Genomic DNA, 13,717 nt, shown 5'->3' with positions numbered 1-13,717 from the left:
TCCGGGGTGTTCCCTGGGGCCTCCTCCTGGTAGGACATGCCCGGAACACCTCCCTAGGGAGGCGTTCAGGAGGCATCCTGAACAGATGCCAAGCCACCTCAGCTGAGCTCCTCCCATGTGACCGAGGGAGCGCCCATCTCTAAGGGAGCACCCAGCCACCTCTGCAAACTGTTAAAAATTAACTAGTTCTGTTTGGAAGAATCAGCTAAAACACCTTTGAGATACTTGTGAAAGACCAAATAAAACAGTTTTTCAATAATCAAGGTTGGAGAAGTAGTAAATCCCATCTAGCACCATTTCTTTTTACATCTCATCAATGATTATTAGAACACAATTAACATGACCTGGCAAAACATAAACATCATATAGCAAAAAGGCTATTTTATAATTGTTAATTGTTGTTTCCTTCGGCAAGACACTTCACCCACTTTTCTTGTTCTTTTAGAATAGTTTTAGAACAAAATATATCTTTTGAAGGATGAAACGTCCTCAAAATACTAAACTTTCCACAAATGGTCAGATTTCAAACATGTCTTGAAGAGAATCCTCCAATGCTGCACATGTGTTTGGACCATTTCACTGATGGTCAATATACATTCTTTAACCTTTCATTATGCAAATCAAACCTTAACCTCATCATCTTGTCGCTGCAGCTTTGATAAAACCACAGGAGATCAGTCTGTGATGTCTAGTGAAGAACTTAGAATTGAATATCTCTAAGAGTTTGTGAGACTTGATTTCGCGCCCATAATTAAAGTCGTCCATTAATCAGGCACACTTTCTGCAAATTAACATTAACATTGCAATATAGAAATGAGAGCTGTGGATAAAAAGACGCTAGCTCTGGCAATTAGGAAGCCATCGCAGCGCATAGACCCCTGGAGGGAAGCCGTGCATGCTAGCAAAAGGACTAATTGGTTTCAGGTTGGTTTTTCATTCGTTAGCGTAGCTCATATAGTCTTCAGGCTAATATGCGCCATCCTCGTCGCATTATCCTGACTTAATATGTGCTCGAAAAGGCATACATTTTCATTACCTGGCCATGCATTCACCATATTTCACTTCGCTCCCAGCCCCATACAGTAACTAGGTCCTGTTTAATAATATAAATGGACTACGAGGCAATTTTATCCCTGCGTTTTGATTGGTCGGACACAGTTCAATAGCTCTAAGTGGAAGGTGAGGTTGTCAAGGGAATCACCATGGGGACGGAGAAAAGGCGGTGAGACCAAGATGGAGGATTTGTAAATTAAGCAAAGCAGTCGTGATGATTAAATATTTTGGGGGTATTTTTGATGTGTCTCTGGTGAATTGGGATAAAATGTAGTGGCAATTACCAGGCTGAAAGCACAGCGCGTGTATGCTAATATTGTGGTGCCTAGTAAAAGTGTATAATACAGCCTAAGTATAAACCTATAGCATTTTAATGTACCCTCATCAAGTGCATACCTTAAGTTGTGTTTTGTTTCAATAAAAATCTTTTTTTAGCTCATAATCAAGGCTAATCTTTTAAACTGCTCCCCTTCTAACTATGGCGAGTTCAACCAGCGGTGGATTTGGCTCTATCTGAGCAGGACAGCATCACATAAAACTGATGAAGTTACAGTGCGTCGCTTTCCTTTATGGGCTGGACACAGACATGCATAAAGACATCAGGCGCTGCTTGTGATATCATAGAGTAGATTGTGCTGGTGGACATCCAGGAGATGGTTGTGTTAGGCTCAGGAGGTCACACATGTGGCCAGCATTGGCATTGTTTCCATTATGTATCTCACTCTGGCGCGTGCTCGTGTCTCATGTGTGGCAAAGTGAGTCTGAGCGCACACGTGGGCCAAATTAGATTCTGTGCCTTCACTTCACATTTGTTGTGTATTTTTGTGTAGGTGACAAAGGCTGATAGGCCAGCTAATAACACATGCAAAATCTATACTATGGCAGACATGTCCACACTAGGGCCCTCAGGCTCCAGGTGTCAGGCCCATATAACCTTAAGCAGTGCTTTTTACTACACGTTTTTGAAAACCTTTCTTGAAAAAGCCAATATCAAATATTTAGTGTGTCCTTTTGAGGATCAAAGCATAGATAAAGATGTGGTGATAAAGTTAATAATGCAATATTTGAATAATTCACAATGCTGATTATATGTTGTTGTTGTTTTTTTTTTGTTCAAATGCTTCCAAAAACAGATCTGAGGAGTAACTTGGTAACCTGTTTTTCTCTGTGGAAGTAAGTTCAATGCCATACTGTGGAACAGAAGTGATAGACACTCCCCCAGAAAAGCTACATTGTTCAAGTTTTCTTCTTGTAGCTTCCATTGGCCACAGCAAACTTCAAAACTCATCCATCATTTTCTTTCTACTTATTGTTAAGAATAATCAATAATAATGTGTTTTCTTCATGCCAAAGTTTTCTATTTTAAACCCGCTAACCACCTTAAGTAGGGCCACATCCATTAACCCTGTCAGCTCTTCACTCACAGACATGATACCTGTCTGGCTAAAAAAAGCCCAACAACCAAACATGTGTCACTTATGTTGTGTTGTTTAGCATTTAGACTTTTAGTAAGCGAGCTTTGACATGTCTTATGTCCATTTGAAAAGAATGCTAACCAGAAAGCAAAGCTATTTTCTTTCATGATAGCTGTGAATGACGGAAAAGTGTCACCAGAATATTGCCAGAATAAAAGTGTGACTTTAAGCAGCTGTTCAACATGCATGGAGGAGACAAGCACTTAGTATGTTTGGGGAGAGATTGAGCTGGAACTGCGCTGCTACGATGTGAATTGTAATGCATGAATGAGCTCCATTATTGTGGAAAAAATGGTATTGCATATGTTTTGTGGTTGGGGATCTCTGCACAATCATAGTTCTTGGTTTTGGATAATTCAAAAAGAAAAACTGACTTTTTAAAGAAGTCACTGTATAATATTTTTTACTAGTTTTGAGCTATTGTGAGATAAAAACCAAAAGACTAAGTCATGCCTCAAGTTGCATTCATTTTATTGGAGTCTTAACATAGATAAGAAGTGGCTAAAAGTATTGACCAATTACATCCAAGCATGTGCACGCTCAGTCGTGTCGTCATGATACAAACTTTTCAAACTTGATTTTGATACTAAGGAATAGACTTGATACTGACTACCGATTCCAATACCACAATGATAAACACACTCTTTCTTTAGACAATAGAATGAGATTTTCCACTTTAAATGTTGTACTTTGTGTTCTATTCCATGCGTGTTATATGTGTGTAATCCCTCAGTGTGCAGTAGGTTCATAGTGGTCCATGGCTGTATACTTGTCTACAAAAAGTGTCTTGTTTTGATACTAGTTTTAGTATCTATTAGTTTCTGATTTTTGACATTTTTGACAACCCTAGTTGCGAAGGTTAGGCAATTGAACTTGAGTTTGACCATGAGTTTACAAAGGGGTACATCTATTGAAAAACTTGGAAACCCATCCAGGCATAGAGAGAACATGCAAACCCATTGTTATATTTTTAGAGTAAATCTTTCTGGAGATAAGCCGGCGATGCCACCAATCCAAGTCATTGGTCAGATCGGTGGAGCTTAAAAAAGCATTGAAATTGAATTTTACTAGAAATTTGAAAAAGTACATTTTAGATAATCAAACATGTCCACACCAGTCTGGTTAATTTACACTGTTCTGTCTAACTGTAAGAATCTGCACATAATTCACTTTTTAAATTAGTATGAACTGTGGGAAACATACTGTACTGGACATGGGGACATGCATTGCTAATATCACTGATGAACTGTTAGTGTTACAATGTGATTGTAATGAAATGTGTATGTTAATGTGTGTTCACCTGCCCAGGGACTGCACATGGACAGTAGCAGTAGTTAAATGTGGTACAAATCACGCCATACTGTGGAACTTTTTTGGAAAAACAATGACATCTCCATGGAGACAAGCAGGTGAATGATCCTTACAAGAAAATGCATGTAGTGCAGCTTTAACCTTAACCATAATCAGTGGCTGTAATGCGCTGAGGCTTCCAGGTGTGTGCTTCTTGTACAAATGGCCTGGTTTTATATATTGTTGTGGATAATGTTAACAAGGTCCTCGGGTCGATAACCAATCAATGCACAATGTATTTCACATTTCCAAAATAAATTGAGATCAATACGATTAAATGAAACAGCATCAGCGGCTATTGAATGACACGCTGGAAAAGAGGATTGTCTTTGCATTTTAATCAAAAATTAGGCCTGCGAGGAAAGCCGGCAGAAAGGTTATTGTGTTCCCAATAAGCACCTGTATCATTGGTGTTTAATGTCATAATAATCTAGTGAGGTATTCATACTTTGCAATGACATCACACTGAGGGTGTTCAGTAGTTACCATGGTGACACGATGCACACATTAACAAATACAGCCAAAAAAGTCTGAAAATTTAAGAAAAAAAATACAAAATGGATTTAAACAACACTTTTTCAGAAGCCTCAATACAAGTGCCCATGGTCCTGTTCAGTTGTTAGATGTCAACAAAAAAGGTTAGAGACTAAATGAAAAACTGCTTGCTAGTGGACCAGGGACTTGTTTAACAGCAAAAATCAGCTGACCTGTTCTAGTTTCATTTAAGTCAGCTCTTTCAGGTTTCAGGCTTTCTGTTAAATTAAAGATCAGATTAAAGTCTAACTTGAGTCAACAGATTTTAAGATTGAGTGGTACCTTCAGTTAGCATAACACACCCAGGGAATGTTGATGATGTCAGCTGCAAATGATCAAAACTGTGAAATGTCTTGGTATATTCTAAATGTATAGAGATTCGGGATGGTAGTGTCGATATGGAAATATTTCAGTACTGACAAATGTGGGCTTGATGGAAATAACTAGGCTAATTCACATATGTACATTTTAAGGCTAGGTGTCAGTGTCATGTTTGGGCCATTTCTTCATTGTTTTGTGTCAAAATACCTCTAACAGCAGCATGCTTTACTCACAAACATGAAAAACAGAAATGGTTCATGTAATTGTGAAGGGAGTGATTACAGACCAGGTAGAGGTGAAAGACGTTTTATCTGATATCTGAAAGAGAAATACAGACATCAGCACATATGTTACACTACAAAGGAGCTCCAGTACTTTTACTCTGAGAAAGGTATTATCTATAGAAGGCTAGTAATATAAGTACTTTAACTAAGTTCACAAATGGGTATGTAGTTAACTGTTACCAGAAGGTAGAATATGTCACTGGAAGAATGCTTGCAGTCACTGAAAAGATGGATTACTCTCTCTCTGGAAAACTCTTGTTACAGAAGAAACAGATAACATAAGCATGTGTAGCATTCTTACTGAGGGACAAGTTCACCTCAATGCTTGAAACGCAGTATTCAACATAAAATTTAAAAGTACAGAAATAAACCAAAAATCATGCTTTTAGTTCAGTTCAGTTGCTTTCACCTTATGCATGCAAGGCATCCTAATTATTCAACACAATGACGTTATAAGCTCAGAGCAGAGTTTTCACGGTAAAGCTAACAACAATTAGTACGCTAAGTACGCACTTCCTGATTCCCAGACAATAAAACTTTTTATAGTTAAATGCAGACACCACACAGCAGATTTATTTTGACCCCAAGAGCTGCTTATAAAATATATCTGTACTGAGCTAAGACAAATTTTATTGATATACATGGGAAAAAATGTATTACTTGGTTCTATTAAAAAAAAAGCATCTTTTTTTTCTAACATACATGGCGTATGTTGATGCTCCTGAATCGTGACCATATATTTTGCCAATCTAAACACTGTTGCCTCAGAATTTGCATTTAGATAATTTATTTCTAATATCCACAGCCTTATTAATGCATCATATCTTCACACCTGGAACATGCAATGTACTGGAACAATGGACTAACATAGCTACAGTGTCCCTTTTGCCCAGGTTAGTGACTCGGCATTAGCAAAAAACGCAAAACCAATCCTCTATTTGTGTTACGGTGAATCCATTGAGTCCAGGCCTTTGTCAGTCTCCTAATGTTATTCTGGAAAAAAAAAAAAAAATGAAACAACCAATCTATCTGCACACAATGGTTCACAGACATAATTAGGAGTAAATAAAGTAATTACTCTTCCACAAAAAGCCTGCATATAAATAGGCATCATTATAGGCTATGGCAGATGAGCGTTTCTACCTTTTAGTTCGAACGATTCTGATCTAAATTGATTGCTATGGGATTATCCTGGATTTATTAAATATTAAAGCATTGACTTTGGGTAATGTAGATAATTAGGGTTTGCACAGAGTCAGAGCAAAATTGGCATAAAATGTGCAGAGAAAGTGATTTGTGAGCGAGTGTGCAGCCAATACATCAATTATAGTTTTCATTACGTGTCCTAATTAAGCAGGCTGGAGAGGAGTGTGCCGTTTAGAAGACTTGTTAGGCTCATTTTGGATTAGCGCATACAATATGACAAACAGGGAGCGGGCACAAGTATCAGCTACAAATGTGATCAACCAATTAGAACAGAGAGGAGGTTTGGGCTCATTGGCTCGTGCAGGGAACACGTTAACATGCATTTATTAGATTATCAGCGTAAACAATGCACAGGCAGAAGAAATATACAGCAGTTAGCACGATTACAGTATGATTTTCAAACCATGAAAGGAGGAAGTGGGTATTTAAATCTTAATTAGATTCTAACTTTCACAAACCATTTGGTACATCACATGCATGAATATTTGGGCAAGTGTACTGTTTTAGAACAGCTTTATCAGATATTAATTTTCAAGTAAGTGTCAAATGTAATCTCCACCGATCACATAAAAAGAAATGAGATGTGCATCACAGTTTGATAGTGTCAAAAATAATGTCTTGACCAAAAATGAAGATGCAGATTATGGAGATTTTAAGAGGCTAAATACTTATGTAAGCCTATGAATGTTTTGCACATGTTTTTTTTTTTCATTCAGTCACTATGTACAGTTGTCCTTACTGTATTGTGGTTCACCTTTCGTGGTCTCACTGTTTTGCGAATTTTTTTAGTGCAATTTTGTATGCTTTTTTTTACAGTGTATGAACATAAATTGTGTTCTGTGTCCTGATTGGCTAAGGGACTATACACCATTGTCTATCAATCTCCTCCGTGCCGTGTCTCCTGTACAGAACAGAATGCATTAAGACAAGTTTACATAAATGTTGGATCGACACTACAGCAAAGCGGTGTCAGGACAAAGAGGTACGGTCAGAGGAACTGTGAAATACACCTGCGTCGCTATTAATTAAACAAGAGAGAAATGTGAGAAAATGTGAATGCCTGTGTGAGAAAATTGTATAAAGAGTGTGGTGAGGGGTTTTACAGCCTTAAAACATATATAATAATTGTAAAAATAAAGCTGACTACTTTGCAGATCTCGCCTGTTGCGGGTTATTTTTAGAACGTAACCCCTGCGATAAACCAGGGACCACTGTATCTGGAATAGGGCAAGAATTTGAATAGCAAAACATAACTTTGGAGATGCATCTGTTGTGTTTTAAGTGGTTATGAGCAATGTTATTGTTTTCATTCTGTACCATGTAATTCTCTTGCCAGTTAGGTTTTAATTGACTCCATAGCGGTTGGTATTACACACAATATAGGGAACCTCACTCTCTTCAAAAGCAGAAGCAAAAGTATAGTTCACACAGTAATTTTTTTGGAACCCTGATCCAACCACATACGATCAGGGAAACTAAAAACATAGATTTGAAAATAAATACATAAATAAATGTATTTATATATTTATTTGTATATATATATATATATATATATATATATATATATATATATATATATATATATATATATATATATATATATATATATATATATATAGCAACAAATAGTTTGTAATGTTTAATAATTTAGAAAAAGCTAGAAGATAAGATAAAGGTATAGATAAGACAAGATAAAGATAAAATAAGAGAAAGATAATATAAAAACAGTTTTCCATGTACTATAGACTTTTTTCTTTTTCTTTTTTTTTTGTTATTATGCTGAGCTGTTTATGAGCCTTGACCTCATGACCTTCAAAAGAATAAAATAATCATGACTGGATTGTGGTTGCAAACATAGTAGTGTCATTATAGAAAATACTATAGTTTTGTGGAATAAAAGCTGTTTATTCTGCAGTCTCCATTGTGTCCACATGCAGTAAATTGGGTGGGTGCAACTATAATAGGTGTGCAAAGTAAATGTATAATAAAAAAGTTTACAAAGGCACTAAACCTTGAAACGCAATGCACAATAGCTCTTTATTTTGTTCTATGAAGTGCAATGTGTAGAAGACACAAACCAAGAGTTAACTTTAAAGCTGCAATATGTAACTTTTCTCATGGTCTGCTACCTTCTTGGCTCCTGGAAGAAGTTATTGCTTTACCTGGAATGTTTCACAGTATGGTATTAAACCTGTATGTTCTGCATGTATACAATTATGTGGGTTTATTAGGCAGAAATACATTGAAACATTGCATTTTTACTGTGAGTGTGGTTGTCTCTTCACAGATCTGACCTATAACTTGGTGGTGCTATCTGGTTGTTTCCATGGAGATAAGTACCATACTGTGATTCAGTGCCATACTGTGGAACAATATAGGTAATGTAATAGTATCTCCCTGAGATAAGAGACTCCACCAGAAAAGTTACATAGTGCAGCTTTTCTCTTGTAAACATGTAAATATAGTTGTAAAAGCAGTGTGTGACCGCTTCAGACAGCTGTATGCTCTGTGCAGTTACTGTAAAACAGAAATATGCCATGTGAGCCCAATGAGAGTACCACACTCTTTTTCAATACCGTACAGTACAAACAAATAAAACAAATACCAGCATAGCATAGGTCCATTTAAAACATTACAAACAGGAGCAGGTGTGATTATAAATGTTTATCACCGCATTATTAAAGTATATTAGTGGCACCAGTTTATAAAGTTTTGCATGTCCTTGAAATGTATTCCATTTTTGGGAAGCAAAATAACAAAAGCTTTATATATATATATATATATATATATATATATATATATATTTCAGTTCTAGTGCGACCAGTTTTTAGACGTAGACAATCATGAGATCTTGGATTAAAAGTTCCCGTTTCAAACAACTGAGATATTCAGGCATTCTATAAAGTGGTCCTTTAGAGGATACATTTTTGTTAAGACAAAACCCAAGATATTTATAGGTGGTGACTCTTTCAATCAATGTACCATTTGAATATATAACATTTCTAGCACTTGTATCTTTTTTTTTTTTTAGAAACATTTTATTTGCATTGAATGGTAATTTAAGATTTTCGTGAGAATTTCAGATTTCATTAAAATCTTGCTGCAGTTTTAAAGTTGCATGATCAGCAGAGGGAGGACTTGCAAACAAAACAGCATCATCTGCATATAAATGCAAGTTGCATGCTTGCAACCAATCAAATAAATAAATATAGTAAAAAGTAGCAGGCCCAAAATCGAGCCTTGGGACTCTCCTTTGCTTAAAGTTAAAAAAAAATAATAAAAAAAAAATATCAAAATATAATTTTGGAACCATTTACCTGTAGCATTCTCAAATCCAATATGCTTCATGCTCTTGTAGAGGCTACAGAGCTACACAATCCTGTTTGTATCAAGGGCTGTGAAAATGTCATTTAAAACTTTTGTGTTTGCAGTGACAGAACTCTGCCCTTTTCTGAAACCCGACTGATAAGACTTCAAAATGGAGCAATTATTTAAATAAACTGCAACTTGATTTGTAACTAACTTTTTAAAAACTTTTACAAGACAAAGTCATTAGATACTGGCTGAAAATTATTTACATTTTTAGCTGTCCCACCTTCATGTAAAGGCAAAACATGCCATTTTCTGCAACTATGATGTAAAGGCCATTTGAATTGATAAATTAAAAAAAATATGTAATAGAAGTTTAATTCAATATGGGGCAGTTAGTAATAGAATCTTTGGATCAAGCAATTTAATAATCTGGTAACAAACTTTTATACTTTTGTTTTAATGTTTTATATGGACTTGTATATTTGTTTGTTTTATTTATTTCTGTTTGTATTGTATTTTAAACAGGGCACCCATCAAAAACAGAGCCCAAATGTTCTCAATGGGTTCCCCTGTCTAAATACAGTTGAAGAAAGACAGAAAGGTCTCAGCTCCCATGGACATCTTTGGGTCTATGGAGCAGAGAGCATTTAAGACCTCAATGTAAGTGACAAGTCTTAAAATGTGCCTGTTTTCTGCCAGAGGCTCAGATTCAACATAATCAAGGTCAGTAGGACCACCATTATGATCAAAAACATCACAAGCAAAGATAAAACGCTATTAAAAGCATCACATATTTCCTCTTTAGAATTTACAACAGCTGAATCTAGTAAAATATCAGTTGATAATGCCTGAACTAGTACTAGGTTCTGAGAGGGAGCTTACTGTCCTCCAGAACTTTGCCGGATTTCTGTGACTCTATCAGCGCAGACATGAAGACATTTTTTGCCTTTCTAACAGCTGATAAACATTTATTTATCTTTTTTTGTGAAAAAATGCCCAATCAAATTTGACCTAATTGTGTGTGCAGTTTCCATGCAGCATTATTACAGTGTTTCATCCTATTTTTATTTTATGTTTTACTTTTTTTCTAGGTGCATATCGGTCTACATTTCCATTAAATGTATAAAAAAAAGTTTAAGGCCATATCAGGGTCGAGGAATGTTAACCCACTGTCACTGTAAAACAGGTCAGAGATGAAGGCCCGCTCAGCTTTGCACACAGATATGTCTCCTGTACAGCCAAATTTACATTAATGTTCGATCAACACTATAGCAGAGCAGCGCCAGGACAAAGAGGCACGGTCAGAGAAACTGTGAAATACACCTGAGTCACTATTAATCAAGAGAGAAATGAGAGAAAATGCTAATGCCTGTAGGAGAAAAGTGTATAAAGTGTGTGGTGAGGGGTTTTACAGCTGCAAAACATATATAATAATTGTAAAAAATTAAAGCTGACTATTTCATGGAATTTGCCTATTGCGAGTTATTTTTAGAAGGTAACCCCTGCCATAACCCAGGGACCACTGTACTGCAAAATAAATGAGCGAAGTACTAAACTCTGTTCATCTGAGGTGACAGAAATAAGATTTTATTTAAAATGATGGATGACCAATGAGCTCCTTCATTTCACATGCGTCACTGAAATAAACAAATCTGAATGGACGGCTGTTTGAGCCTGGCTTGAAATGGAATGGAGGCAGTGGTGACCGGACTGATATCCCTCTGTATAAAAAGTACACAAAGTCATCAGTGTAGCAAACCTGCTACACTCCGCACTAAAACAATACAAAATATGAAATAAAAGTGATTATCGGCATGGCAACAGCAGTGGTTAAAACTGTATTGCGGAGATCTTCATGAGGAGTGGAGTGTGTGTAAGATGTCAGCAGAGACTGATCCGTCACTCCACAGAGGAGGCGTCAGAGCAGAGACTGCCCCCAGTGGAGAGGCTGATTAGTGCTGTGTTGTTCCGGCCACAGATCTGGGGACTGGGAGCGCTCAGAGTTAATCACAGAACAATGGGGTGCAATGGAGAAGGTGGGGGATGGAGAGAGGAGAAGAGGAGAGAGAGGAGGACGAGAAGGAGGAGAGAGGAAGAGAGAGGAGACAAGGAGGAAAGAGGAAGAAGGGTAAGATGAAGAGAAAGAGAGGAGGAGGACCGAGAGAGGGGAGAGGAGGAGGAGAGGGAGGAAAGAAAGAGAGAGGAGGAGAGGAGAGAGGAGTGTTCCTCAAATGGGCTTCTGGAGTTTAAAGAGAAAGGGAAAGAGGAGTGAGATGGGGAGGAGAAGGAGAGTAAGAGTGATGAGGAGGGAGAGAGGAGAGAGTAGGAGATGAGAGAGAGGAAGAAGGGGAGGTGAAGGATGGAGAAAGGAGAGGAGAGAGAGCGGTGAGGAGCCCTTTTTCAGACCAGGCTCCTGGAGTTTAATTGCCTTTGGATAATCTCATTGTCTGGCTGTGAGCGGAGCCGCCTACAGCCTCTTCAAAGGGGCTTTCCACCGGGCACAAGAGTGACAAATAAATGGAGGTTCAGCAGGAGGAGTGGGGATGAAATGAAACACTGAACATGTGATGGGGCTTACACAAATGAATGGTTTATGTAGCTAAAGGTGCACTTTGTAACTTTTCTAGTGAAGGATGCACTACCTGCTTGCCTGTATGGAAATGTTATTATTTTGCCAGAAATCTTCCACAGTAAAGTACTAAACATATCTGTTTTTATGGAAAGAAAACGGTGACAGCACCAGATCTCCGGATAGGCAAGCCCGCAAGCAAAAAAATACATGTAATTAAAAAAAATACACAATAAATAGGTTTAATGCCATACTGTGGAACATATTAACAGAAGTAATAACAACTCTGTTGGAGGGTCCCCAACATGGAAATGGTATTTTTGCCAATGTTCCACTAAATCCTCTCCCCTTTAGCCCATGCAATTCACGGTGTATGCTATACTATTTGAATACGCAATTTATTTATTTTTTATTAGTATTTATCATTTTAAGTTTACTTCTCTATTTATTTAGTCTTATTTAGGCTGGCTAGTGTGTTTATGTTTTACTTATGTTTTATTTACTTGTTTAGTTTTGACTTATTTTATTATTTATTGATTATTTTATTATTTATTGATTATTTATTTTATTATTTATTGACTTATTTATTAGTTTTGACTTATTTTATTATTTTTAATCATTTTAGATTTGCCAGTGTTTCCTCTGAGGAGCCCTCTGCACCGGGAGCTGTGGTTGGATGTGGCTGCTGGGCCCTGGCTCGTGGGCCCTGGAGGTTTGGTCTTGACCTCATCTCTTCTCTGGGCCCTGGGCTGGTGTCCTGTGGCTGTGGGTGACCCTGTTCCTGGTGCAGATGGTTCCTCTGGTGGCGCTCTCTCATCTGGTTCATCTTTATCCAGCCTGTTCCACTTAAACATATTTTAAATGAAACTGAGGTATTTTAACATGTGTTGAGGTGGGGGGTGGGAGTGTGTGTTGGGGTGGGGGGTTGTTTGGTTATGATTATTGATGTGTTGGGGTTGGGTTGTTGGGCTGTCGGGTGGCTGGGTGGGTTTGGTGGGTGGGACTGATTTTAATGCTTTGTAAAGCACTTTGTGTTACTTTTTTTTTGTATGAAAAGTGCTATATAAATAAAGTTTGATTTGATTTGATTTGAATTGGGAAAGGTAGTTTGACAAAAGCGCATCACTCAGCGCTTCACTATAGGCATCAGCTAGACTATGAAACAGTGTTTGCACAACGGAAACCAGAAGGTTACCCAAGGCCAGAGGGTTACCTAAGTGAGTGGTTGTCACTGCCCAGTAGATCAACGAATAGTTTGGTCAGGGTTATCTGAGCTAGCGACATCAACTTGGTCTGCAGCTAACCAATGTTTCAATAAAATTTGGAGGTGTCTCTGCCGGGCATGGGGCAGCGGTTCTCCAGATACTTCGTCAGCCCCACTGGACAGTGGATCATCTTCGGTCTCAGGTAAGTAGTTTTCTGGTTCATTCTCAGGTTAAGAATCTTTAGGAACAACCGAAGGATCGGCATCAGCTTCAGGTAATTGGGTTAGGACAGCAGGCGGTAGCATCAGACAAGGGTTTGAGATCAGGTACAGTAGGTTTGGACTTGGCAGGAGGAAGAGTAATTACATCTTTAACTGTTGACTGTGGATGTAAACATAAGGAGCGTTC

This window comes from Periophthalmus magnuspinnatus, chromosome 20 (assembly GCF_009829125.3).
Source record: "Periophthalmus magnuspinnatus isolate fPerMag1 chromosome 20, fPerMag1.2.pri, whole genome shotgun sequence".
Taxonomy (NCBI): domain Eukaryota; kingdom Metazoa; phylum Chordata; class Actinopteri; order Gobiiformes; family Gobiidae; genus Periophthalmus; species Periophthalmus magnuspinnatus.
Note: the sequence above shows the minus strand (reverse complement) of the source record.